We start from the raw sequence: 7634 nt of genomic DNA on the forward strand, positions 1-7634 counted from the left end.
TCTGGGTACATGGCAGGGTAATAGAAACCCTGTGTGAGATCCAGAGGAGCGTGGCGGCCTGATCCACCGCCCACCTCTTCCCGTCTTCGAACGCAACTTTTATAAGACATACTTACGATTTCTATTTTGGTGGCTCGTTCACCCAGAGCATCCGGAGCTCTGCACCGTGGAGCCTAGCAACCTCTATGAGACCGTCTGTGTTGTTTGTCTGTAACCGCAACTTAAGCAAGTTTTCCAGCCTACACCACTGCCATCTCGGTGTAAGTAAACAATCTTTTAAACTACCGCTACGTGTCCGTGTCTAATTCCAGCTCGAAGGCCTTCCCTCTCCGCCCCGGCGTGCCCGGGCTGCTGGCCACAGCCCGCGTGCAGCGCGAAAAGTGCTCGGGTTGCTCCCGGCCCACACACTTGTAAGGTCACTGGGAGGTGAACCATCTCCAGTTCACTAGATTAATCATAGATATGGGGGGGATGTTTTTACCTTGCTGCATTAGGACATCAAATGAGCGCTGAGCTGTATATTGTTATTAGCTTGGTGCTTTCTTCACTTTTTTTCTAGCTTTCTTCTCTCTTTTACAGCCTGGCAAGTCTGCTGCCATGATAGGTTTTACCTTCTACCATACCATTCCCTCGTTAGATCTCAAATCAATGGAGAGGCTATACTTAGAAACTTATCCCTCAAGAATTCTGGAATATTCTGCTCAAAATGTTTCTTTTTTGTTTCTACTGCCCCTCCCTCCTTGCATTTATCTCCAGACTGTTCTTCCTTGCCCAGATCTACTCCACTCCTAGCAATCCTTTCGCTATTAATTTAAGTTCTTGAAACTTTGCGCTTTTAGGGAGAGGTACGGGCTTGACTCCATGTACACAAACTTGTAGAGAGACAAGAGGGCTGAGAGTAGGTAATCAGCTCTGTTATTTCTCATCTCAATATACTGCTGTTAATAAGGATGTTATCTTTGGCGACACAAATCCAGTTTGAGAAATGAAACTAAGCATCTCAGAGATGCTTAATGGTATCTTGTAGACTGAGCACTGAATCCCATTGGGTACAGTGGTTTTGTTTAATCTTTACTAATCTATAGAGGAGCCTCTGGGAATCCTGTAAGATTGGGCCCCATGGCCTGTTGTGGCCTATTTATATATCTTTTCTAAAAAAGTCACGTGAATATATTCTTTCACAGAATATGCAGTTAGAAGCTATAATCCCTATTGCATGAGGATTTCTTTGAGCTTTAACATATCTTGAATTAAAAGTATCTTTATATAGGTTTATTTTTTTAATTAAAAAAGCATCTTAAAAATACAGTTAAATAAATCTGATTTAAATAAAAACAATCTTTTACTTTTTTTTTTATCATTGATTTTTATCCACCCTACCCATAATTAGAGTTATTCTTTGGCTTTTGTCTGGTCCAAGTCTCCAGAAGCTGGTGGGATTTCAGTGTGTGAAAATTTGTGTTATCAAAGGGAAGCACATCTGATGGAAGCCTGGTAAGGAAGTGTCAATGATTCATATGGCATAATTTAAAAATCTTTAACTGATTGGCACTAACCAGACATGCTATGAAACTTGGGCCTCTTGTCCCTAGGAGGGGTGCAAAGATTTTTGCCACCCTAGGCAAATGAGATTTTGCTGCCATTCCTTGTAACGTACCTGGGACCTGGCAAGGGCAGTCACCAGACAGAGCCCTGAAGCAGCAGCTTGGCAGCATTTGAGATGCCCTGCTCACTTCTTGGTGTACATGCCCAGACTCCAGAAGTGGTCCCCATTGAGCATACGCCAGGTGTAGGGGGCAGCAAAAGAAACATGCATACAATTTGCCACCCTGTGCCTATGCTCTGCCTGGTCAGTTATGCCAGCCCTGCTCAAGCCCACCATTACTTCATTGCCTCACACTTGGAGAAGCCTGGTTCTTGCTGTCCATCTACTAATGCTTCATATTCTGTGCTTCTTCACAGGGCTGTATCTTCTGCCTCTTCAAAACACTAGATGGGAAAAGGCATGCTATCCCATTTCATGCCATAGGCTCTTGATTCCCAAAGGAAAGCGCATCTGTATTTAAAGCTCTTAACTGCTCTGACTTTTAATTTTTTTGCTGGGGAAAGGGGAGGGCTCCTGGGGAAGAGGCTTACCCTGTGAATAATGACATGCCTTCCTCTGCTGTAATTAATAATTCTCCTATTGATCCATGCTACTGCTGTGTTGGAATGCTGTGGGCAGCAGATAGGAGATCTGTTTGCAGGCTTAGAAGGGGGAGGATGGTAATGGTGCTTTTTGTTAATGTGGGGATGCTCTTAACCACAAGGGCTGAAACCTTACTTTATTAGAATTCTGCAATATTATCTGTGGTTCTCAAAGCACTTTACAAAGGACATACGTATCCATAGTCCTGTTCCATGGAAGGGGGAGTTGAGATGTTGAAATGTGAAGTGACTTTTCCAAAGTCATTGGACCTCTGACAGCTGGGCATGGAATCCAGGTCTTTTAAAACCTGTGCTAGTGCACTGTCTGCTAAGCCACACTGCTCCCCATGTGCTCTTATTCTCCATGGACCAGTAGTGGTTTTTCAAATTTCACTGGTTTAACACAGTTCTCTTCCATTTTGTATTAATTTGGTGAGCTGATTTGTGTTCCTGACTGGGATTGTGCTCCTTTTCCTTGTTACACTAAACGTAGAATTAAACTTTGTGTCCTTTGCTGCTGTACCTTAATTCAGATTGAATGGATAGGGGGGATGTTGTGGTGCACCTGTGGGTATTTGCCACTTTAGGGGCCTGAGCAGGTAGCAGAGCAGCCTGTAGGTGACTACAGAGCTGATCAGGCGGTCATATGACAGCCAGAAGGCTGCCTGATTGGAGGAGAGCTTGGCTGCTTGAGTATAAGAGCAGGCTTAGGGAGCAGGGACAGCAGTTGAAACTGGGGAGCTGAAGGGTGAACATCTGGCCAGCGTACTTCTGCTCCCAGAAACATTCTGGACGTCAACAGTAGGAACTAGGAGGAAGGAGGGAGGTTCCTAGGGACCCATTGGGTCCTAAACTCTGAGTAAGTGGCTATTGGCCTGGGGCTGAGGAGAGGCCATATACATCTAGGCCCAGGGAAGAGCCAGACCAGCCTAGGAAAGAGGCTTAGTGTCTGCAGGCCTACTGAGAGGCTAGGCAAGCCCCTGATTAGAACTGGCTGTGCCCGAGGCCAGGGACTCAGATGAGCCCAGTGAAGTAAAAGGCTGCTGGATAGAAGATCTCTGGGGCTCTAGGAAAGCCTGGAGGGAGTTGATGGCTTTATGGTGGGGCCCAAGGGGGGACCCCTGCTGAGTAGGGAGGTTAGCTGCTGCGACACTGATGCCAAGGAATCTTGACTGATGCCTTGTCATTACAAGGGGGCCAGGGCCAAAGGGCAAGTAAGCCCACCACAAGGGGCAGGCCAGGGCTGTGGAGAGCTTCTGGCACCCCAACTGGCCAACTGACCTGGAGGCGGGGCTAGAGCCTAAAAGAGGCTGAAAGATCCCTTTGACTGGGGGCTGGGGGTGGGGATAGGTGGTTAGTAGGCTTGTGCGAGTAGGCAGCTATTTGATCCGGCTGCTTCGGATGCCAGCGATCCATTCTGGAGCTCTGGACCAGGTTCCTGCTTTGATCTGGCCGAAGCGGCTCCAAAGCTTTGGAGCCACCTTGGAGATCTGGCCATAGCGTATAATGGGGAATCAATGAAATATCTATAACTGTGTTGTTTGTTGTCTGATTTGGATGAAACCTACAGGGGTGGTAGCCTCTGCTGAAAGCATGAAGCCTGCCAAGTTTCAAGAAAATCGGTGCATGGGTTTGGGGGGAACTGCACCCCAAATTCTTGAGGGCAAAACTCATGTCACGTGTATGTGTTAAGCCACAGTGGGGTCAAAACTGCAGGGGTGGTGGCCCTTATTCAGGCCACAAAGCCTGCCAAGTTTCAAGGAGATAAGTGCAGGGGTTTGGGGGGAACTGTACTTCAAGCTGCAGACAAGTAAAACTTGTGACATGGGTGACACTGTGTGTTAAGGCTCAGCAGGGTGAAAGCTGCAGGGATGGTAGCCCCTGCTGCAGCCGTGAAGCCTGCCAGCTGTGTCTGTATTGATTATTTCCTCTCCTTAGTCTGTGGTTTTGTAGGTGTTAACGAGCAATGATTAACACCTACAAAACCACAAACTAAGGAGAGGAAATAATCAATACAGACAATCAACTGCCCCAAGACAGGGACAGTCAGTTGCACAAGCACCCATGTCACAAGTTTTGCCTGTCAGCAGCTAGAGGTGCAGGGCCCCAGAACCTAGAAGTCCTGAACCTAGCTCCGAACCACTTTGGAAAGCCTAACGAAGCCAGTGCTTTGATCCAGACATGCTGCTTCGGATGCTGGAGCATCCGAAACTTCTCCGGATCCAAAGGATGGTCCGAAGCCTCGCCCAGCCCTAGTGGTTAGCTGACCAGCACATTGAGATGATGGAGAATGAAGCCCAGCTTTCTGTGGGGCCTGGGAGTGAAGGGCCCAGTGATTGAGGGTAGGTTATGAGACTGAGGCTGCAACAGAGTACCCAGGAGTGAGTAGCCCAGGGAGAATATCCAGGAGCCTAGTGAGGGGGGAAAGACTGGAACAGGTAGGCCTGCAGTTAGTTCTGGGGAATGATCTAAAACTACACCCTGCTGGGGTTGGATGGTGTGGTGGGGCTGCCTTTGGCGGGGTATCTCCCAGGAAAGGCCACACCAATGTGTCCCTAATGAAAGGTAAGTATGGGGCTATGGAAAGCCTCAGCCCCCACTGCCTTGTGGGTGACCCTGTGGAGGGGAAAGGCTAGGGGAGCCCATCCTGAGAGAGAAGCACCAGGATTGGGCAACAACATGGGGGCCTAGAGGGCCTGAGGCCCAACGCCTGAATAGGAGTGAGGCTTGGGTGATAACACAAGGGCCAGGGGTGAGGGCAAGGCCCAAAGCCTGTTCAGAGTGAGGCGTAGTGGGAGGCTTGAGTGAGAGTGGGGTCCAGGCACGTCAACAGACATCTTAGACCCAAGGGGTGTAAAGCCCAGAAGCCCCAGTAAGGGGTTGAGTAGTTACCCTAGTGAGGGGGTAAGAGTATAAGGGTCTAGAAGCCTTACAAGGGGCCAGGAACCCAGAGTGCATGTGGGAGCAGAGGCCTCAGTGAGGGGGGCATATGGCTAAGTTCGGGCAGGAGGCTGAGTGCAGCCCAGCAATGGGGCCAGGGGAGATTTTTGGATGCCATCTGCGAGGCATGGGACAGGTGGGTGGGCTGACATTGTGATGGCCCCAGGATGGCTCCCTGTCACTGGGGAAATATTAATAACTAGTATAGGATACTAAAGGTAATGCTCAAAAATGTATTGTTTGTCAGCATTATGATTAACTTAAAGGACTCTACTGGAATGTAGGACTAGACTGAAATATGGGAAGAAGAAGGTTAAATGGTAGTTATATCCATCCATGGGGGCCCTGTGGTGAGGGAGGGAGTGGGGCAGAGGCAGGTGCTGCCCAGCTGGGGTGGGGCGCAGGATGGAGCTGCAAATGGCTTGTCGACGGGACGTGGGTGGGGGGAGGGGGGTGGCTCCTGCCCTGCACACAGCCCGTGAGGGCATGGGGGGGTGCCCTTGGATCTGTGCACAGGGCGAGGCTGGGGCTGGGTCTGCGCCAGGCTCTTCCTGGTGGGGGGCTGGGCCAGGTTGCACTTGGGGCAGATGGCAGTGGTGGCACCGGGAGGGGAGTGTTGGGGAAGCTGTAACCACCCCAAAATTTGCCATAGCTATCTCCCCCCTCCCCCCCAAGTGCTGCTGTCGCCCACCCTGAGTGTAGCTCTGGCCCAACGCTCCCACTGGGAAGAGCTCGGCGCAGCCCCAGCCCGCAGCAGCAGCCTGACCTTTTCCCACACAGATCTGGGGGCACATGCCCCCCCCCATGCCCTCCTGGGGCACGTGCAGCAGCAGGAGTTCCTGCCCCCCTCACCTTCCGGACAAGCTGCTCGTGGCTTCATCCCTTACCCTGCCCCAGCTGAGCAGCGCCTGCCCCAGCCCCACTCCCTCCCTCACTGTGGAGGCCTTGTTCTGTCCTTCTCCCACGCCCCTTCCCTCCCTCCACTCCTTTCTCCCACAACAGACTTACCAGCCAGATGCTGCTCTCCACGCTACAGGCTGCGCTTCTGGCCCTGTGCATGCTGCAGCTGTGCACATGCACGGGCCGCTTATCGACCACATCAGTGGAAAAAGGCTATTTCCAATACTGTCAATTTTCCCTATAGTGGTGCCGATCCAATATGGGACCAATGTATTGGTGCACCTCTAGGTTTGTTGCATCTCTCTCAGTGGGTACTAATGGCTTCTCTGAGCAGCTGGAGCACCTTGGTCCCAACATAGCTGTCTGCCATGGCTTTGTCTACTCTTGGATATTTCACAAACCCTCATTTTTGCAGAAGGGTAAGTAATTCAGGTGCTACTGTATCTTATTACAGTTTTTTAATGTCAAATCGGTCATAAAACAGGATGAGGGAAATTGAGTTTTAATCTGGAGAAGAGAAGAAGACTAAGAGGATTTAGTAGCAGCCTTCAACTACCCGAAGCATGGTCCAGAGGTTGGAACTAGACTGTTCTCAGTGGTGGCAGATGACAAAACAAGGAGCAATGGGTTCAAGTTGCAGCAAGAGAAGTTTAGGTTAGATATTAGGAAGAATTTTCTTACTAGGAGGGTAGTTAAGCACTGGGACAGGTTACCAGACGGGTCGTGGAATCTCCATCCTTGGAGGTGTTTAGGATCCGGGTAGACACAGCCTTGGCTGGGATGATCTAGTTGGGGATGGTCCTGCTTTGAGCAGGGGGCTGGATTATATTACCTCATTTTTTTTATGGTTTTGTGCAACTAAAATGCACTAGTGGGGCCCAGAGTGGGGCACAGGCTGGTGGGGGTTTGTGGAGCCGGGCTGGGCTGCACCAGCAGAGAGAGGGGGGAGCTGGCCCAGCGCCATAGACCCCCGGCTGGGCCGGGCCCCGCGCTCCTGCCCCCCACCCTGCTCGGGCCCCGGCCAGTGCTGGCCTCAGGACATCCATGCACCCACTTACTCCCAGTGCCCCCCAGCCCCGTGGTACAGGCAGGGGGCAGTGTGCAGCCCCACCCCCCTGCTCCCCGGCAGGGAATGAGCTGGTGCTGAGCGCGGGGAAAAGCAGCCCCTCCCCAGCCCCACAGCTGGCACTCCCTGCTGCAGCCTTTCACAGCCTGCACAGGGCTGTACTGAGCAGGCACAGGCACCAGCCATGGGGTGGGCAAGGGCCTGCTTTTCCCACGCTCAGCACCAGCTTATAACCTGCTCCTGCCGCCAGCCTGCGCCCCACACCAGCTCTGGGCTCACCTGTCAGGGCTATGCTTGGCTTGCCGCACTGGGTAGCGTTTGCCACCGCCGCCTCTGGGCTGCCCAGCGTGCAAGCTCCGGGAAGGCAGCAGCAGCAAACACTGCCTGGCGTGGCAAGCGAGGGGGGCCACAGCTGCTGCCGCCATGCGCAGCCCCACGGGTGAGCCTGGATCTGGCGCCAGGGCCCAAGCTGGCAGCAGGGGCGGCTTACAAGCGGGTGCTGAGCACGGGAAAAGCGGCCCCACCCTCTCCCTGTGGCTGC

This window comes from Alligator sinensis, unplaced genomic scaffold (genome assembly GCF_000455745.1).
Source record: "Alligator sinensis unplaced genomic scaffold, ASM45574v1 scaffold48_1, whole genome shotgun sequence".
Classification (NCBI taxonomy): domain Eukaryota; kingdom Metazoa; phylum Chordata; order Crocodylia; family Alligatoridae; genus Alligator; species Alligator sinensis.